The 22,805-nt window shown below is 34.5% G+C and overlaps 1 long non-coding RNA gene across 1 annotated transcript in view; it reads right to left on the bottom strand.

Moving 5' to 3' along the window:
* The window catches only part of LOC139081813 (uncharacterized), a 189,011-nt gene that overhangs the window by 21,108 nt on the left and 145,098 nt on the right, over positions 1–22,805 (bottom strand). Inside the window, exons 12-13 of the long non-coding RNA XR_011537166.1 lie at positions 2,171–2,273; positions 291–410 (exon numbers count right to left, since the gene is read on the bottom strand). This is a non-coding gene — a long non-coding RNA (uncharacterized lncRNA). The remainder of the gene's footprint in view (positions 1–290; positions 411–2,170; positions 2,274–22,805) is intronic.

Genomic DNA, 22,805 nt, shown 5'->3' with positions numbered 1-22,805 from the left:
AGCTAGCTGATTATGGTACAACCAAAGGATCAAATAGCATTTTCAATTATTGCATGGGATGTGAAAACTACATCAGTTTTTAAAAACTGGGCAATATTAACAATCGTTTGCTATTAAATGTTTCATGCATTCCTTATTCATTCTCAATAGTTCTATCATGTTAATTCACAGAGTAGATTACCTTTGAACTTACATACATGTAAATTTCTATTTGCTAGGTATATTTGTGTGTGTATTATCTCTTTGGAGTACATCACATAAGATGCATTTTACAGCTAAATTTCACTTACTGTGTTTGCAGGGATTTTGCATTCCATAGGAATCAATTCCATTTGAAAGTTAAGTTTTAAGGCATCTGTCTAACTCACTTGATTCAATTCTCTTTTCTCCCTCATTCAGGAGTTACTGGGCTTATAAAGAACAAATAAGCATGTTATTGGAATACTGAAATATTGAAATAAAATATTCTGTAATATAATATAGTGATAATGTTTCAGATAAAAATAGAAAGGCGTTTAACTATATTAACATTACTATAAAATTAAACATCACATTTATCATTATCATGGCTAATATTAATGGCTACAGAATATAACTCCTATGTCCGAGGATTTGTGTGGGTGCTGTCTATTTAGTCTCACTCATCCTTACAATAGCCCCATAAGTGGGTATTTTCATGATGATATAAGATTTTCTGGTAATTCGGGAAAGAAATAAATGTATTTTGCCAATAGAAGGGAAATTAATAATTGTGACCAAGAGGTTAGAGTTGTATTGTTTGCTTCCAAATTATTCCTTTGCTCTCCATCTTTGCTATGCCCACCTCTCTGTCAGAGGAGTAGACTCAGCTGTTCCATTATGTTTGGACATGGTCCTGTGACTTGCTTTGACCAATGGAATATTAGCCGACATGACCAGAGAAGAGATGTTAAGTGTGCTCATATTGTTTGGCTTTGACTCTTTCCTTTTTGCCCTTCACTTTGAGAAGAACACGCTCCAGATAGCCACTGCTTCAAGAGAATGAGCAGACAAGAATTGAATGCAAAGCCTCAGTCAAGCCCAGCAGATCTTTAAACTGGGCCCTGCCAAGTCATGACCTACCCAGTGAATAAAAAGCAACACAAATTTGGTATTAACTATTATGCAGCATTATTTTGGCAATAGTTCTCAAAAAACCCCAGCATTATGCTCATCTGCATGTACACATAAAGAGGTCATTGATCAAATGTACACAATTCTTTGATAGAATGCATTTATCCTTTTAAGCAGAGATCATAGTTGTTACCCAGGTACTATTACTTCCTCCATTACTATTCTGCTCTCCATTTTCCCCAAAAGGGCTTTGCATGGGTTACTAACTTCCCAAATCTCTGTAGGCTGTATGAAGAGATTTGTTCTCACAAGAGCTACAGGGAGGGGAGAAACCTACCGCCTGTCCCTCTTGAGCATTGATACACACGGAGTGATGCTGATGGCACATCTGTTCTCTCAGGTCTTTTGGAAATCTGTCTCCTTTTAAAAATCTTACATTTGTTTTTTTCTCCTATTATTTCATATCACTTTTGAAGCCAAGTTTGTATTTTATAACAAAAACATCAATAATTGCGTCTCAAAAATTACTCATTTTTTTCATTATATTTTCCATCATTTACTGTGTAGAGTTCAAATGTGGGCAGACGAGTAAAGAGGCAGATTTACATTTTACATATGCTCTCGATGTGCTTTTGCAAATGAAGGAAATCTCTACTTAAAATAAAGTTACAGGGTTACAAAACCTTGCCCAAAGAATGGTTAAACTCATTGCAACAAATCTCTTTATTCAGTAATTAAAATGGATATTTTGGAAATATGGAGGAAACTGGAAAAAGTGTAGAAAAGGTTTTCCTCAACAACAAGCTGATTAAGAAATTTAATAAAAATTAGAAGTCTTAGGTATATAATCATTATAGCATAAAACCAAATAGTGGTAAATACTGAAGTCAGAAAAAAGCAAATTCTGTTCATTCTTTCATAGGTTGTTTTAACCTTAACACTATAAATTATAAGGTAACTGAATTAACTTTCTTACATTATTAAATTCAAATGCCTCTGCTAAAATTTGAACTATAATTTATTTAGTAATGAAGATGATGAAATGTCCTATAACAAAAAGTGACAATATAAATAATACCTTAATTGATGAATTTATTAGAACAAATTGTTAACCTCCTCCAAATACGTTTGCTGATATCCTGACTCACACACATAACAACTCCAGGAAGTGCTCAGAAGACCTAAACACACAATAAAGATCAGTAAAGACTCTTTCAAGTCAGGAAAATTATAGCTCACAACATATTAGATTATAACATTGATTAATTTAGTCATTCAATTTTAAACTAATTGTCCTGAAGAGCACTAAGTATTTTACTAGTAAAAAGACAGCTCATTTTACATAAATTTGGACATAGCATAAGTGAGATTATATTCTCCAAACCCAAACGAAGTAAGATTTAAGATAATATACTAGGGTTATTATCAATCTGTAATTCCCTAGGGTTATTATCAATCTGTAATTCCCATTCCACGAGACCACAGCTGTGTTTAGTGTATTTCAACTTTTAACTGCTTTCGTCTTACTAAATGATTGGAAAATCAGTATGCAACTGACTGTCAACATTAGAAGGTTAGTTTATGCTTAAAATTGACAGAATTTATACGAAAGTTTAAAAAACAATATGTTCATTAGAACTCAATAAATTAGATTTATCCTCAAATATAAGAGGAAATTTTAGAGTGTATTAAAAAAAGAATGCTATTTTTTTCTTGCCTTAAGTATTTAGACATGTGTCAGTAATTAAGTATTTTATAACTATGACTTCAAATGCAAATATTTCCAATAAAATATACTTTAAAATTCACACATAACAGATAATTAGTAAAACTTTAATGGAATCTAAAATATTTGTTGCTATATTCATAATGTATATTTATGTTAGAAAAGATAACCTTGTGATGCAAAAAAAAAAAAATTGTTTACCATGGCTCATGATAAGTTAGGGCATGAATTCAGAAAAAAAAAATCTTTTCTTTTCCTACTTACATTCTTGTTATTTCTCAGCACATACAGAGAATGTTTAAACCCTTATATTTAACTTATTCGAGAAGGTTAATATTCTATTTTCTAAAATCATTGGAATAGATATTTTCTAAAAATAGTATAATTGGTTTAGTTAAAGCTACTGAATGTTATAACATATAGAGTTGATATTATATATAATCTGATGCAAATTATTTTAACAGCAGTATTTGACACGTATTTTTTAAACTGCCAGAAACATGTAAAAATTGAATAATATATACCCTAGTGAATTTCTACACCCATTCCTTCATTCATTTATTAATTTCCCTCTCATCAATTTCTTATCAAGTGCCTATAATGAGACACACAGTAGTGAAACGAAAAGAACATCTATACAAAGTCAGATAGATGTTTCAAATTGGACCTCAGTTTGATCATCTGTAAATATGGGAAATGGGAGAGCTCTCTTTTCTTTAAAGATGAGATGAGTTATACCAAAGGATCTAGCAGAGTGCCAGCATGTGTAGGCAACTGTGCGAATTTAGTAACAATTAATCATTATTATTTGTCTGTGCAAAGCCTCATTACTTGCTCTGGCCTAGTGGGCTTGCTTTTACATGCAAACTATGTGTAAAAAATGGCTTAGTGTTGGTAGCCTAGATTCCTATGGGAATATAATGAAAGTCATAGCCATTGGGCACTGGTTGAACTAGCCATATGAACTCAAATTAAAAGAACTACTATTAAATTCAGAAAAATCTACATTTGCCATTGAAGCTGTTAAAACCTTTAGATATTCTGGGGCAGCTTGTCTCAGACTATCCAGATAAGTGTTGGGATTTACAAGTTTTATATCTGGAGACTTTAGGCATTCATATCTACCATATTCTACCCCAGAGAAACACCTTACACTAAGACAATCTTATATGTCAGTTATATCTCAATAAAACTTGGGAAAAAAATAGAAAGGAAGAAGAAGAAAAAAGACTCGTGCAACTCCACCTGTGATAGTGAATAAGAAAGCTAAGAAGAAGAAAATAAGAATAAGAAAAAGAAGCTTGCTTTTGACTGGCTGTCTCTGATGGTGCATCAATTCAACAAATATTTACACCACAGGGAATTACACTTTTTGTGCTATCTACAGCCTTGCTACTTAAACTGTAGTACTTAGAGACCTGAAATTAGCTTTTCCTTCATTTATGTGTGGTTACAAATATAAACCAGGCAGTCATGACACTAGAAGCAAGAAATTAAATCTAATCTTCATCAGCTTTGAAATTTACCATGAAAGTATTTTGGAGAGCAGAGAGCTTTCTTTTCTTATTAATCTTTAAAACTGACGAGTACCTATGTCTATTAAGTGATTTTCATTATTTCTCTTTAAGACGTCAGTCCTGCATTATATGCTTGTGAGGATTCGATCACCTGGCCAAGGCAATCATTTTGTTTTATGTCTGCTGTAGCTTTTAAGTATGGGAAGGTTCTGGTATTATTTGTGGAAGAGGCCGTTTGTTGGAATGAATATCAAACTGTTGCTTTTACAGGATCAATTTTCTTTATAATTGCTACTGGCATTAACAGTCATCTCCGAAACTGCTCCTAGAAAATCGGCTGATGGATTGGTATGCAGAATAATCAACAGAGCTACTGGAGATAATGACATTTCTTTATAGGGAAATGCTTGAGGAAGATTTTCCCTTTTAGCAAGAATGACTACCACATATGGTTAGAAAGTTTAGAAAGGGTTTTCCTTGCCTTTTTGGCCTAAGGCAAAACTATAAGCTCAAATAGGCTTTCTCCCTTGTAAGATGTTTGCTTTCTTCAGCAATTCTTAGCTTAATGGGCATAACAAGAAGAACTAGATTCTATTGTGTGAAACAGCAGGTCAGCATTTGCTCCTGTTCTGAATGTCTTGAAAAAAATCAGATTTTCTTGCACACAACAGTTAAAACATTTTCTTTTGCTAAGTATGTTAGTTGGTGTTTTACAAAGCTGATGAGAAGGAACAGGATTAGAATTTTCTTTTTCACATTCACTGTCCTGAATTCTTTTTCACACATTCATGTAAGTGCAATGTGATAGTAAAAATAAATCCATGTTCTTCTTACCATACTGTGTGAATTTAAATGACTCCTGGCTTTATCTTTTTCTCACATTAGCATTGTTTTTGTAGGCATTTTGTTTGGTTTTTCAGTCTAATTTGATGAAGAAATATGTCAAGAAAATATAGGAATTACTCAAAGGGCAAACACCAAAGTTTTTCTGAGCCATATATTGTTAGTGGTCCTTCTTACCACTTCCAAATGGAAGAGTGTTCTCTGCAATTCTTCTTTCCTATAACTTTTGGTGATCTATTGCCTGGGCTATTGCCAACATCCATGCTATTTTATCCCTCTTTTCATCTTCCCACAGCAGAATTTTGGTTTGAGGGAAAATACAGTAATTCAATGCTATAGCTCAATGCTATTGTCAGTTTTGCCCTAATTCCTGTTGTTTCTTCCTACATGCACAAACACACACATGCACACACCTTCACATGTAAGACCCCAACTAGCCTTCGAGAATGGTGCTATCCAACAGAAATATAACACAAGACATAAATGCAAGCTGCATGTCTAATTTTAAAATTTCTAGTAGGCTCATTAAAAACAAAAAAAAGAGGTAAAATTAATTTTAAAAGACATATTATTTAAACCAACAGATTCAAAATATCATTTCTACATGTAATCAATATTTAAATATTAATGTGATATTTTTACATTCTTTTTTCCGTCCTGAGTCTTCAAAATCTGGCTTATTTTGCACTTGAATTTTTGTAGGGCAAGTATGTGGGAAGGGCAGCCTGGCAGTACTCACTTTGCCAGAGGCTCTCTGGAGACCAGCCCCCCTTGGCCCCGCCCATTTTCTGAGTCCAGTTCTGGCACACCTATAAATTCTATGAACTACCTGCTACCTATCCAACAAATTACGTTTCTTTTTAAGCTTTTTTTTTTTTTTTAATTTACAGTTATTTTCCCACCAGGAACCCTGATCGCTCTGAACTCATATCTCTTTCAAGGGCTCCTTTGTCTCTGCATACATTTAAACCATCCTTAATAAGCAAAACCATTATTAGTTTGTTCTAAATAAATTGTAGTCAGCCATCCTTATCAAATTAATGGCCTAATTAATTAGATATACTGTGGTATGTATAATATATGGGTTGAGCTGAAATGGAAAGTTAAGGCTCTATCTTTAACATTACTCTCATTTCCCTCCTAAGCAGGTTTCTTTTGATACTATCACACAAATATTGCTCTTTTCCAGTCTCTTCTCTCTTTTATACTTACTTTGAGTTAATTTTCATGTGCATGATGGTAAAAACTCACACTTAATGTTGCTTTTCCGAGACTGTCTTCACACAGTATTGGGGATGGATTTGAAAAGTAAAGAGCTATTTCTGAATACACCTTGTCTAAAATTCTTCAAAGCCAATATCCTCCTGACCCCTATAAATTTTAGGATAATTTCCAAATTCCTTAGATTGAGTTCTAAGGCTTTTCAATATTGGACATCTTGCCTTTATACCCGGAATCATTTCTAGGTGCCCTCATTTCAAGTATAACAGGTGTATTATCTTTTGTTACACATTCTTGTCACAGTACAAGATGCATGACTTAATTCTTACCACTGAGTTAAATATTCCATTTAAAAACTTCCAAAACACCTATATTGCAGCATTTCAGCATTTATTTTCTTGTATTGTAATTCTTTAGTCATTCTTACTTCTTCCCCTTGCATACTCTAAAATTTCTGGAGAATAGGCTCCATAAATACTTATTGGATAAACTGAAGGATAAATAGGCAAATCAGCAAGAAGGCAGGTTTAATAAAGATGTACATATTTGTTTTAAACTTAATTATAATTAATAAGATAACTGCTTCTCTCTGTGGGGTTTGTTGGAGAAAGACCACTGGCACTTTGAAATTGGACCTGAATTTGAATAACTGTTCTACCATTTCGGAGTCCTGTGACTTTAGGAAAGTTACATGACCTACCTGAGGCTGAATTCCTTCATCTCTATAATGGAGATAATGATGCCTATCATACACACTGTCAAGATTAAAGGAGCTATAACAAAATAAATGCATCAAGTGCTCAACTAGCACCCAACTTTTAGGAAACACTCATTAAATGTCACTTCATTATTATGATATTTGTTGAAAATATTTAATATTTGATTATTCAATAAATCTTCTTATGCCTGTGAGCAGAAAGCAATATTATTAGCTCTTATCTACAAGTCCTAACTTACTCCTCAAAATTTTCAGGAAAAAAAGTTTAGAAAGCACAAGAGGTTAGATATCCCTCACTGAGAGTGCATTTACGTGTGAATATGGTGTGTGTGTGTGTGTAGAGATGGCTAGTAAACTATTTCTATTTTCCAAATTTAGTGAAGTTAGGAAAATATGAGTTCTAAACGAGAATGACCTTTTCTTTCAGCATCCTAAATTTTGTGAAACAGGACACCAAATGCTACATTTGTATTTTCCTTATATCATCTTTGACTAGAAACTAAGGTCCAATTTGCTTGCTTGTAATAAATTTGGTATTTAGGTGTTTCTTTTTTGAGGAAGATTACCTCTGAGCTAACATCTGCTGCCAATCCTCCTCTTTTTGCTGAGGAAGACTGGCCCTGAGCTAACATCCATGCCCATCTTCCTCTATTTTATATGTGGGACGCCTGCCACAGCATGGCTTGCCAAGCGGTGCCGTGTCCACACCTGGGATCCGAATCGGCGAACCCCGGGTCATCAAAGCAGACGTGCACACTTAACTGCTGCACCACCAGGCCAGGCCCGGTATTTAGGTTTTTAGATCTATTATAACTCTTCCTCTTGGACATCTAATATCCTCGTTGAAAGTTTTTCTCAGTATAGATATATGGGTATTTTGTCTAATGTAAATTAATCCACTTTTCTGTCTCATTATTGAGTGCTGCTACCTGTTGTTTACTTGAAAAGGGTAAATGCTAAGAGTACATCTCTAGAAGGACTTACTTGAATAAAGAATAAAAGCCAATCATTACAGGACCTTTACCCTTGATATTTTCTGGAACGATGAGAGTCATACTATATCTCCCAGATTTAGATGGCTTTTTAAAACTTTGTGTGAACATATGTTCACTTAAATGCCAATTGGTGATGGGCAGGAGAGCCTAACCACTTATCTCCATTGTTAATTTCCAGACTTCTTTGAGAGATTCCTCTAGAATTTTTAATGTCTTTAAAGAAAATGAAAAAAATGTATTGTTTAATATTCTGATAAAATATTTCTCTTGTGGCACAAAGAGCTCCTGACCTGACTGAATTCCCTTAATTCATTAAGCTTTTAGTCATTTTAGGGGTGTGTTGTCTATTAGTCATGCATGAATCAATTTTCAAAAAGTTTTCTAGTTATGAATTTAGTATTAAGATCACTCTGAATTGTTATTATACACTATCCTGGCTGCTCTGTAACATCTGATCCAGCAAGTAGTTACAAGTTGAAATTTGATCTCACATTTGATTTACTTAAAGATATTTTGAAACACGTCTTCAAAATGATAAATTTTAAGCAATTATTCCTCTCATCTTCATTATATAATATCATATATAAGAAGAGGACAAACATCCTTGATTTGAAAAATAGAGAACATGTTGGCAACTTAATGATAAATTATGCCTCTTTATAAAAACTAAGTTATTTCAAAATATCCATTCCTTATAGGTGCTATGTGTGTTTCAACAAACTCATTCGATACATCTTCAATTCTTATTAAATTCTATGAAATACATCGATTTTAATGTCACTTCAAGAACTAGTCGCTATGAGGTGACACTGCAGCTAAGTAAAGTCAAAGAATTAACCAAATACAGTTGCCAGGTATTGACATTTTGACTAAAAGTAGCACCTTTTATAACAGTACTAATGGGACTCACGAAAAATAAGAAGCTGAGTTCATTTGGCTGAGGAATATTCTGTAGTAGGATGAGACAGGAAAAGAAATTCTATTACACTCATGGGCTTCTGAACATGTTCTAACATAAGATAATTGCATTTCTTAGGACAGAGTCACTTCAACTTTATCCATTACCTACAAAACCAGTCTGTTGCTTCTTAGCATTTTGTCATATACTTAACAGATAGAGTTGACCTTGAAATTGCAGAAGTATAAGAACCATAGATACAAAACCTCTCTTTTTTCAGGAATTTTTAAATGGAGGACTCATATGGATACTATTTTTCTTAATATTACTATATCACACACTAGAAAAACATGAGATTTTTACCGCCACAGAATTCAGAATCATATTTTCATTCAAAAACATGTACAAAGATTATTTGGGCTAAAAAAATACAACAATCTATGGTCTTCCAGCATAAGACACAGAGGCCTTACAGGAAAGTTTCCTGGGTCAATATTTCTTTCTCTATGTTTTCAAATTAATTAATGCTCAAGCCCATTCACTCACTGAGCAAACATTTACCCACCAGTTCAAGTTGCTTGGTGCTGGGGATACATCCTTGAGCAAATACAGACTCTTTTCTTTTTCCAGTAATTATTATTTCTAGTGCCAAAGATTCATACTAAATGATCACTAAAATAATAACATATTCACAAACAAAATTCAAACTAGGATATAAATAAGATACTTTGAAAGTATAAAACAAAGAAGTATCACCTAAGCTTACCCTGAGAAATCACTCTAATAGTGAAATATAAAAAATGTATACAGGTTAACTAGTTGGATGGGGTGAGAAATAAAACAAACAGGAAGGAGAGCACATGCAAAGAACCTGTGTTTGGAGAGGCCTTTTGGGACTCATATCAACTACAAAGTTGAGAGGAGTGAGAGATAGAGCTGGAGAGAAAGGTAGGGATTAGACCACACAATGGTGTGTTGACCATGTTAAAGACGGAAGTTTTATCCAAAGAGAAAAGGGAAACATTGACAGTTTTGTCTGTTGTTTTTTTCAACAGTAGGAGTTGACATGGTAAATTTGAATTTTGAAAATGATATCTTAGCTGCAGTATAGAGAAATATGGAAGAGGAGGTTAAGAGGAGACCTATCATTTTCCTATTTTTCACAGACTTATCTACTTATCATCTGTATTCCTATTTTGCAAGAATGTTTTCCAACAACATTTTCTTTCTAAAATGTTCTAGGAATGAAATACGGCATTGATGAAATATTTATCTTTGTATAACCTATTGATGCTAGACGTGAGGAGAGCACATATCAATCTGACGGTGATCTAACTGCCAGCATGTAAGTAGTGGATAGATAAATCTCAGTACATTTTCTGGAGTTTATAGTTGGAGGTTATTGATCCCAAGTTGCCAAAGCCTATAGAAACTACGTAAGGTTACCAGATGCCTAAGTATACAATTACTTCAGAGTTAAGGTCATATCTGCAGGTTTTATTGTCAAAAATATTTACCTATGACAGTATGGCTTGTCATGAGAGATGGATTATTATGTTGAGAAATTGCAAGCACTAAACCTTTTTAAATGTTTATCAAAATATATTCATTGAACTGGACTTATGTTACTACACAGCCAGTCCCTCTACGCCAATACTGGAATTTCCATTCTGTCAAGCCAGATTGTCTTTGCCCATTTTAAATTCTTCTAGTGATACCAATGAGACCAAAATTACTTAAGAGAAGACACTGGAAAATTATTGATTAATAGTAGCTTCCTAAATATCATCCAGACAAATAGATATTCCTTCTTTTCCGCTAAAAAATAAAATTCTATCAACATATTTTACTTGATAAGTGAATTCAATGTGTGTGTGCATGCATGTGTGTTTTCTCTAACCATATATTTCTTTTTTTAGAAGTTAATATTCATTAATGTAAAAAGGAATAGATATTATTAAAGATAACCGAAACCATGTGAAGATTGAGGAGAAAGATCTGATTATATTAACATTTAAAAGAGCAATCCTAATAATTGTGTTAAAAAGTTTGGTATTGAGTAGTTAGTGAGGTGGGAAGAGGACCAAAAGTAAATGCCAAAGAAATAAATTTCCATGGGAAGACAGATTATTTTATTTAATTGTATATCAAATTATGGAAAGGAGGGAGAGGGGGAGAGAGAGAGAGAGTGAAATTTTACCTAATGCTTCTATGTTAGAAATAGACATTTGATTCATCCATGAGAGTGAGCACTTGGTCCTTCCAAATAACACAAGGAGGAATGAAATCATTTCAACTGCTCTCTAGGAGGGTAGACCATCCATTGTGTTTCAACAGACAAAAACTCTCTTTTCGGTAGGATAAAGAATTCTTGTCTTGTTAAGGACTGGGGCTCATTCTTTCATTCAGAATCACTTTATTGTGGCAGGCTATGTCTAAGATTTTGCATCTAAAAAGAGGTAAAACAGAGAAAATCCCTGTTTTTATGAAACTTAGAGAATACTAATCACAGAATTAGGAATAAAATTGCGACAATGGTAAGTTCCATGAAAAGAAGGACATGGAAAATAAAATGAGAAAACTTTCTTTTATGAGAGAGAGTGTAGTGATAAGGAAGTATAGATTGAGCTGAGATATGAATGATGAGAGAGGTCAGATAACTAAAATCTAAGTAACAGTACATACAATTGCCCTTGGGAAGGAGGTGAGATTGTAAGCACAGGGACCAAGAGGAGACTAGCAACCCTGGACCCGAAATAGTTAAAATGAATGTCAAATGAGATTAGGCTAAGAGGAGGTTGGGGGAAGAAATTTCATCTAAACCTTATGGTAATTTAATCTTTCTTATCATCTCTTTCAAATGTATAATCAGGCTCCAATGTATGGACGAAAACAATTAAATGAGAAGCTCTTCAGTGAAGGCATAGGTAGAGGATCTTATCAAGAAAGAAAGAGAAGGGGTAGATGGAAAGGTTCTATGACTGAGGTTTAGATGCGGGGCCCCATGTTTAGGAGTTCTTGCCTGCAGACTGGCAGAGCCAGTGGCCTGGAAGAAAGACTCCTTGAGAACCACTATTTCAAGAGACTGGCTTGTAACTCACCCACAGAACCCAGCACAGGTAGCCCTCACACAACTTATTATGGCAGTTCCTCTAAGGGATAAAAAAGAAAACAAACTAATAATAATAATAAAGAACAATAACACAATTTTGCCTCAAGAACTTGCAACCAAATTTCCAGCTAATTTGGAATGTGGCTAATGTGGTGGAATTTCCTGTCCCAGCATTTCATATCACTGGATCACTTTATGAGGAAATCTTGCCCTATACCCACGTTATTCATAATCATTAACGCATAGGGTAAGGAGAAGCTCTTATATGTGTAAGCTGAGACTAAATTAAAGCACATTTTGGGTCTTTTAAGATCCAAATTAGGGACAGTAGGGAGTGACAAGTCTATTAAGATAATATTAGCTACTGATTATTTAGCATGTGTTCTGACTCACACACTATAATAAACCCTGAAAATACCCTAATTTTATTCTCACAATAGCCCTATTTAGATACCACTACTGTATTCACAATGTTAGAGGTTATAGAATTTGATCAAGATAATTTAGCTATGTGTATTTTCAAAATCCACTTCTTTCTTTATACCCATCAGCAGTGGTGAGTGATGAATGTAGGTTGAGCTACACGATGTTTGAAAAGATGTCATGGAATTTGACAGTTGGACACCTTGGTGAGGCCGATTTTCATAGAGTGGTGGGAGAGGAAGTCAGGTGCAGGGGGAGGAGGAGTGAAAGAAAGGAGAGAAAGTGGAAAGTAAATGTTTGGTTTATTCATGAGAAAGTTCATAGTAAGGAAAATTGTAGAGATTGAGGGCAAAGCGAAAGAAATGACTTTATCCTGAAGAGATTGAGTGATGCATTTTAGCAAGAAAGAAAAGAAGTAACGACAAGAGATAAAATGAAGTATACAGAGACAGAAGATATAACTAACGTCAGAATTATTCACAACGACAAACACACACATGGCGACAGAGATTGGATTGGTAGTTACCAGAGGGGAAGGAGGGTGGGGGTAGGGCAAAAGGGGTGATTAGGCTCACATGTGTGGTGATGGATTATAATTAGTCTTTGGGTGGTGAACATGATGTAATCTACACAGAATTCGAAATATATTATGATATATGGCTTAAAGCCATATAATGTTATAATCCAATGTTACTGCAATAAAATAAATAAATAAATGCTAAAAAAAAGCTATGAACTATCAATGAATAAGTGTTTGTACTTTCAATAGGAATTAAATACATTTTTTATCATCATTTAAAAAAACAAAAAAAAGACTCTTCCCTTCCCTTAAGTGTGAGCTGGACTTAGTAAATTGCTTCTAATAAATCGAATGTGATGTAAGTGATATGTCAATTCCAAGACCAGTCTATAAAAGACATTGCAATTGCAGCTTACTCTCTCTTGGATCACTCATTCTGGGCGAGACCGCCTGCCATGTTATGAGGAAAGGTCCACTCGGTGAGGAACTGAGCCAACAGCCACGTGAGTGATCCATCTCAGAAGCCGATCCTCAGTGCCATTCAAGGCTTCAATGACTGCAGCTGCGGCTCACAACTCGACTGCAGCGCCCTGAGAGATCCTAAGCCAAATCCACCCTGCTAAGCCGTTTCCGGAGTCTTACCTTTGGGAATTGTGTTAGATAACAAATGCTGCGTTAACTGATAAAAAGAAAAAGAATTATTCAGAGGTGACGGGCAGCAATATGATTGACAATGTGCGGGTGGCATGATTCGCCTTAGAAAGGAGACTGGGCAGTTCTCCCTTTGAGCAGAAGGGAATGCTGTAAGACCTGCTGAAAACAAACATACAAACAAATAACTACAAAGGCTATTATTTTCCTTCAGAACAGCATAAACACTCCTTATTCTGAATCCAAGCTCTCCATTAATTGGTAATAAATCGCCCTTCCCTCTAATCATTTCACAAACCAATCCTTTATATAGGCTAAATTACAATATTCGTTGTCATTGTCATCTGAATACAACTCCTGTTTTCTCATTTCTGTGTCTCATTTGAGCGATTCTCCTAGCACAGACGTCTCTCCCTCCCCATCACAGCCACTCTCATCTCTTATGTCCAGTGCAAATCTGCCTCCTCTGTGAAGCCTTCCTTAGAAGAACATTTAAACATTATCAGTCATTTCTTCTCAGAAGGGATTGCATGTACCAAGTTTTAATCATTTATCTTAATACTTTAAGATATTATTTATTGCATTCTATGGATACAGATGGATAAACTATAGACTATAGACTATCCGTCTATCTGTCTAGTGATAGGCTGAATTATGTCTCCCAAAATTCACATTTTGAAGTTCTAACCCCTAGTTCCTCAGAATGTGACTGTATTTGGAAATAGGGTCTATAAAGAGATAATTAAATTAAAATGAGGTCACTAGAGTGGGCCTAATCTAATACCGCTGCTGTCCTTATAAGAAGAGGAGATTAGGATGCAGACATACACAGAGGGAAGACCATGTGAAGAAACAAGGATAAATTGTTATTATTTTCTTAATTTTACAAATAAACTATTTAAATATGATCCAACTAGTATTTCTATAAATTTACTACTATAACTTTAACTATTAAATATTTTTCAATATTTTATTTTTAAAATTAAACATATCATTTTAGATTAAAACTTTAACATTGGATATTATTTATGCATTAAACAGAAATTTTGTAGAAAAGCTTCCACATTTTATTTCCTTGGTAATCAAAATTCATAATAAACTAATTTAAATGATTATACTTCAGGTGGTTTAAAATGAGCACTCACCATTTATCACGTAGAGTGAGTTTACACACTGACTACATGTTTCTCAGAATTTTTTCAGACTATCATAAAGGATGGAGCACTTTAAAAACTCTTTTTCAAATATTTTCCCAATTGACAATAAAGATAATTTGTAATTACAAACTAAATACCAAGTGGGTATCTCATAAGATAAGGGAGCACAAAGTTACCTTTCACTGGGCCAGTTTCTGCCAAATTCCTGAAACACTGAACTTCTGCATTGTGCATTCTAGAGGGTGACAAATACAAAACTCAGATCCTACACAATGCAGTGAATATAATAAGAAACTCGAATTAAGTTGGAAGACAAAGGTCTCCATCTCATTGTAGAGTTGAATAGTTAAAAATATTTTTTTAGAAAAATCCTCAAACAATGGTATTTCAAAGTGCCTCTTTCAACTGTGGTCCTGAATCAAGGGAGAGGATTCCCCTGGGAACCCATAATCAAAGCTAACTCTGGCATGGGCTGAAGCTCTGAATCACAACAAGGCAGTTGAAGTACTTCAAGTGGTAAATTAAGCTAAGTGATTCCAGATTGGTAGTACCCCGAACTAATCAGCAGAAACAAATGAAGTACCCAGCAGAAACAAATTTAGCTCCAGCTTTAAAAAAATTCCCTCAGAAAAAGTGCTCAAGAACATGATTGATCAGTGCACGATCAGAAGCCATAAAACACAAAGGACACAAAAACGACACAAGACACAGAGAATTACAACCAGCAGAAATAATAAGCAGCTGAAAATATATGAAGAGAAGATTTCAGAGGGTAAAATCTACAGAAAAATAACATTTTCAAAAGTTTGGCTAGTTATGTTCAAAGAAATTAAAAACTGCGGAAGTATAAACAAGGAACTAAAGATAATAAGAAAGAGGCAATGAAATTTTATAATAAACCAAAAGAACACCTAGAAATGAACAATATAGTTGTTGAAATTTTTAATAAAAACATAAATAGCTTAATATCCTTGGTTGAAGAGGAAATTAGTGAACTGAAATATATTTCTGAAGAGAGTTTCCAAAACAGCACAAAGAGACAAAAAGATAAAAAATACATACTTTTATATATTTATATATATAAGATTAAGAAATATAAGAGGAGATGGGGCCAGCCTGGTAGCACAGTGGTTAAGTTTGTGCACTCTACTTCAGCAGACTGGAGTTTGCAGGTTTCAGATCCTGGGTGCGTACCTAGCACTGCTCATCAAGCCATGCTGTGGCAGCATTTCGCGTAAAATAGAGGAGGATTGGCACCAATTTAAGCTCAACGAGGATCTTCCTCAAGCAACAAGAGGAAGATTTGGCAACAGAAGTTATCTCAGGGCTACTCTTCCTCACCAAAAAAAAAAAGAAGAAAAAAAGAAATATGAGAGGCCAATATAAAATTCTACTTGGTGTTTGAGAAGGAGAAAGAATAGGAAGGACATTATGGTTGAGAATTAACCAAAGACACATATTCACAGTTTCAAAATGCCCTGTAATACTAACCCAGAGAAAAGAAAAAGTAATTCACACCTGAAGACACAACATACAAAAAACATAGAAAAGACATCAAAAAGAGCTGGAAACCTACAAAGAGATAATAATTAGATCAACAACAAACATCTCAGTAGGAGGCATTCACACTTAGCCCATAACATAGAGTTCATCTGGATTATTTTATTGGTAAGTTTAAGTGCCTTGAATTTTGTTTACAAATAAATTTTTACTTTCATTTCCAAAAAAGTTTGTAAATGGTTTTAATTTTTAATAGCAATATTATAAAAGCTTAGAAAAGCCAGAATTATATTTAATGTAATTACAAGTCTTGATAAACACTGAAACACAATCTCTATAAGCCTACTGATCACCGCCTATTAGCACAAGGTTTTTCTGTTATATTCTCCACATTAACACGAAAATCAGCTGTATGTCATTCAAAATATGGAAGAAAATTCTGCCTTGCGTGAAAAATTGAATAGCATCTGTGTCAAAATAAAACTAATCTTTATAGAATTTGTAAGTTTCTGAAAGGATCAATTGAACTTAGATTTAAAGCAAGCAAAAATCTAAACAAGTATATGAAGAGTATTTTTTGGAAAGCAAAATTTGGCTTTCTGAGAAAAACACCCACATATTTAAATATGAAATTTTTTTCATAATCATTGGAAATGGAGCTTTGTTCAATTATGCCCAATAAAGTAAACATTTGAGTACAAGACATTGTGGGAAGAACAAAGCTCAGAAAAGTTTCCTTCAGGAACTTAGATTGGTATTTAATACTTTAGTTAACACATTAATATATAGTCTCTTACTTAGATTAAAAATATAAACTCATTTTACATATGAATGACTAGCATGAGACCATATAATCGTCATAAGAATAATGACACTTTTGAAAATTTGCTATTAGCCAGTCACTGTGGCCAACACTTTATATCAATTATCTTATTCACACCTCACAAACACATATAAGGTTTTAGATACTTTGGATACTTGTCCTTTAATTATTAGGAAAGTGAAAATTAGGGAGCATAAGTTATTTGTACAGTGTCACACACCTAGAAAGTGAATTGGAATTCAGGCAGCCTAAATTTAGAGACCAAGAAAGTATCTCAGAATCTTCACATAAAAAGCCCATGTGAATAAAAAATATTTCTAAATAAATCCTGATCTGGAGTTAGAATTATTAGAAAGTTTGTGGATAGTCAAAGGAATGGTTTATATCAGTAGTAAGAACTCTTTCTCTCCAAAACAGTTTTTAAAAAATAGTTGAACCTAAACACTAGGTAAAATGCTATATACCACTGTATATAAATTTAAGAATGAACACATATAATGATATAAAATGGTATATGCAAGGATTTCTTGACATAGAATTGAAGTTCTTCCTTTTTAAGAAAATTGTAAGACTGAAATCAGTCCTAAGGGAAAATGTCTCCATACTGTTCCGCTCTCAATTTCTCTATCATCCTACATTTCAAGTGCTGTACAAATTTTGGTTTCATACTGTTGTTCATTCACAAGATATGAACTGAACGTGACTACATCCTCTTCTCAGATCCCTTTTATCTTTTCCAAAAAGCTTTTTAGCCTTTGTATGTATCGGAAATGCTGAAATTTCAATCTTAACCATTTTTCCGCTGGAAAGTTACTATCATCAAACACTAAAACTACTGTGGCTGTTTTACTTATTATCCCATAGTAATTTCCTTCTGACTGCTTTGCCCTGCACCCTGTTTTCTTTGTATATCTATCAACATCTGCCACGTTAGATTATCCAACAGTCAAACTAAGTTCAGGATACCGGCAAAGCTAGACAGTATGCCCGCACACACACACACACACAAACACACATGCATTTTTCAAAGTAAATTATGTATCAGGTGCCCATAGAATCTGGAAATATAGATAATACTTTAATTTTTTTATAGTTTAGGCTATAATCTCTGATGACATGTATAATAGTCTATATTTTCAGACTGTATGGATTTTCCCTATACACACGCATGCACATAGACATTCACACACACATATGAAGGCACACAAGTATGAAAGTTACTGTCTTCGGAAAGATCAGAACACTGCTGAATCTTTCTGAACTTACTTAATAACTATTTTATCTTTAATTATATATGAAGATGATGTTCCACAATTTTTTTGGTCCAAGAAAATCGTTCTGTTTCAGATTGAACACAAAAATACATTACATTTTGATCAGTAAACATGAGAGCCATGCTACCTTCCACATAACTTCATTAGCATATACCCCGTTTAAACACTGTACACAAAACAAAATGTAGAACTTGGGAGTGAAGGGAGCACAGGGAAGCATAGACCTTCCAGAAAAGGGGCTATGGAAGCCTTCAGGTAAGAAATTACATTTAAGTTGGATTTTGAAGGATGGGTAACACATGGACAACCCCAAAAGAGGAATATTTTAGATAAAATTAATGTTATGAGGAAAGCTCACTGATACCAAAGTCAAAGGCAATAGCCTGTTTTACAGTCTATCCTTTCGTAGAACAGCATCTATAAAGCATCTTCACAAAACTGACTGCTCCTTGTCATTCTGTTCCCAGCTTAAATGTCACCTCACTTCCCAACCACCAGTATCTCCTCACAGACTGAGGAGATCTTCATCTCAGCACCCGGTTTTATCTATTTTCTCCTTACCTAGATCACCACCTGCTAATTTAGATAGGGTGGCTGGGAAATTCCTCCAAAAAAAGTGACATTTGAGCAGAGACCTAAATGAGGTCGGATGATACGCTCTGTAAAGTTACTGGAGAGGAACGTTCCAGTCAGAGGAAGCAGTGGAGGCAAAGGCAATGTTAGCTCAGTATGTGCATGAACCACAAGAAAGACAATTTGGTTCACGTGGCAGAGTAAATGAGGCAGAAAGTGGTAGCATATGTTGTCAGAGGTTGGATAATGACAGGTTTTATAGATCATGGAAAGTAGTTTGGATTATAATCTGAATATGATGAAAGACTGTAGAGGGGATTTTAATAAAAGGAATAACATATCATTATATGTACATTTTTTAAAAGGGGATTTGTGGAAAAACGACTCCAAGATAGGCAATGTAGTTTCAGCTCAGCATACAAAGAAAGAATTGTACCTATTATACAATCACAAACTCTTAGTAATGGTGAGGAGACTGTTGGTGAATTTGTTCCCAAAAATGTTCCAGTCATTCATGTTCATCCATCTCATAGACTGATGTCCTAGATACAGCAGGGAGCAGGGAGACCCGTAAGTCGGATCGCACAGCGATCTAGGTGAGATGAGGAAATCCTGGTCTTGTCAGCTCAGGATAAGTGAAGGAACCCTTAGCGGGCCTAAGGAAAATGTGACTAGAAGCTTTTCCAAGGAAATGAACACATTGTAGTACCAACTACATTTTCATGTACTACCAACTGCATTTTCAGTTCTAAAGCCCTATTTAGTCTCTTAACTTGGTGATGTGGATTGTGTAAATCTTGAGGGCCATATTACTTTAGTGTAAACCAAATCTAGACAAAGTGATAGTTGCCTGCATGTTTGTTTATCTATCAGTGGGCCTGCATTGGATTCCACTTTAGATTTCTATGGGAATCCATCTAATTAGACCCATGAACGATCATCAGAAAGATTCTTATATTAGACCAAAAGTGCCTTCGCATTCACAAATGGCATATTTTGGAAATACTGCTTACTTTTGATTAGAAGCAGTTGGAATTAGCAGACTGTGACTAACGTCTATTATTCCTAGAAAATCATACCAATATCTTTGTGGCCCTTCCAGAAATGTCTAGTTGCAACACCAGGATATAGCATGTAATTCCACTATTTTATTATTAAACAACTATTTGTTTATAAATTTGTTCTGCTGATTTTCCATGTTACCAAGAAAACACTGAGTGGCTTGTCTTTGGTGTCCCAATAAATGTAAGAGAGATGTAACTGGATGTAATCAAGAGCCCACAGCCGCTTCCAAAGAAACGTATCATAAACAGAATTCTTCTAGTGAATCAAGTAACAAAGCATCTCCATTCAGCTCTACTTAAACCACAGAGAAACTCTTCAGTTCCCAACCCCCACCACGAAGTGAGCCACATGAACTTGAAGCAATTAAAAAGTATCAATTTTACTAGAGCTCATGAAGCAGTCTGGGAAATTTCTATATACTGCTTAGTATTGGATAAAATAAAGAATGAAGGGACAGCATAAATTTTTGGTATCTAACGTCTCTCAGTATCCTGAGAATTCATATCATTATTTTAAGTAATCGCAAAAAGATCTGTGAGATGGACTTTTGGAATGATTGGAGTAAGGACCTCTGAAAATCCAGACCTCAACAGCAGCAACGGAACGCGGTAAAAATTGTCAAAATCTCTTCTATATCCATGTGCCCTAAAAACATATCCCCAAATATACCAAAAAACGAAAGAAGTAAAAGGAGAAATAGATAATTCCATAAAGATAGTTGAAAATTTTAAGACACCTTTGTTAGTAAGATAGAACAAGTGTACAAAGAAAATCAGCAGAGATTTAGAAGATCTGAGCCAGTACATACTCAACAAGTTGGACCTAATTGACACATATGTAGAACATCCACCCAACCACCGCAGGAATCATATTCTTTCCAAGTGCATAAAACATTTAGCAGACAGATCATATGTTGGACCATAAAGCAATCTCAACCAATTTCAAATGATGAAATAATAGAGTATGATCTGTGATCACAGAGGAATGAAGCAGAAAATCAATCACAGAAAGATAACCAGAAAATCCCAAAGTGTTTTCAAATTAAGCAATACATTCTAAGAAACCAATAAGCTAAAGAAGAAACTACAAGTGAAATGAGATAATATTTTCAGCTAAATGATTATGGAAATACAACCTATCAAAACTTGTAAGATGCAGCTAAAAATGTACTTAGGAAAACAGTCACAGCCGCAGATCATGCAAAAATTAAAAAGAGGGTAGGGGGTTTAATTGGGTCCCTTCCAAAATTATGTTGAAATCCTAACCCCCAGTAACTGTGAATGAGACTTTATTTGGAAATAGGGTCTTTGCAAAGGTAATTAAGATGATGTTATACTGGATTAGGGTACCCTAATTCAATATGACTGTGGCCTTATAATAAGGAGAGAGAGATTTCAAGTCACAGAGAAGGCACAGAGGGAAGAAAGCCATGTGACAGTGGAGACAGAGATTGGAGTGATGCAGCCACAAGCCAAGCAACTCCAAGGATTGTAAATTAAGAGGAAAAAAAAGAGAGGAGATTAACAAAAGAGAGAAAACAAAAAACACTTAGAAATTAAGTAGATGAGAAGATACCAGAAAAGAGGAGACAGAAAGAGCCAGCCAGAGAGGTAAGAATAAAGCCAAATCTGTGGTATCTTGGGAGCCAATGGAAGAAAGGGTTACATGGAGAAAGGAGTTATCAAATACGGCAAATACAGCTGACAAGTCAAAAGTGAAGGAGTGGGAGATAAAGGCAGAAAAGGGAGAATGGATGGCCTAAAAATTCTAGAGTTTCATGCATCATACAATGATGTTTATGCTAATTCCAATATAGAATATAAAACAAATTGAATTTTGAAGAGTTTTTTTTTTCAGTTGTATAAAAATGTACCCATCAGTTCTATACAGTGTGTCTAGTCAGATCAAAGAAAATCACACAAGGTACTTTAACGGAGAGAAATTAATAGAGAGAATTAGTTACATGACGGTAGGAGAGCTTACAGCACAAAAACACAAATTGGATCACTACAGAGATAATAACTGGGGGAAACACCTGCCCCATAGGGCTGTGAGGTCCAAGGGAATAAGGGGGCATTATCAGAACCTAGAAGAGACCCTATTATCGAGCTGGTGTTTAGAACACTGAGTAGGAGCTTTGGCCAAGCTGGTCTTGAAAAACTGGCATGATTAGGCTGGTTCTGGGAGTGACAAAAGAAGCTAGAGGCTGAAACTAATGATTTCTGTGCAAATGAAGGGCAGCTGCTGGACTAAACTGACAGAAACCATAAATAAAAGAGGATGAAGGAAATCCTTTCTCCCACCATCCTGAAAGACAAATAGCTTTATAATCTGCACAATTTGTAAGTATGAAGCTTAATGTAACATACATTTACAATCATAAAGTATTACTAATTAATGAATAAATATGGTATAAAAATCTACATTGTAAATCCTGTGTTTACTAGAATTCTGCATTTTGACTCTCAAGATACACATATCAAAGGAAGCTACCTTATACAGAGAATTCCAGGTCAGAGATCTTTAACTTTCATTAGGCATGGGTATATAAATAATAAAAGTTACATTTATGACAATTATTACAGAAATTATTATAGAAATTTTAGTAAGTACCCATTTATCCAAAAATAATCAGAAAATTGGGTCTTTTGGTTAATTGAACATTCTTGTTAATTGACATTTGTCAAATATATCATA

Source organism: Equus przewalskii, chromosome 2 (genome assembly GCF_037783145.1).
Source record: "Equus przewalskii isolate Varuska chromosome 2, EquPr2, whole genome shotgun sequence".
Lineage (NCBI taxonomy): Eukaryota > Metazoa > Chordata > Mammalia > Perissodactyla > Equidae > Equus > Equus przewalskii.
This window is presented reverse-complemented; position numbering and strand designations above follow the sequence as displayed.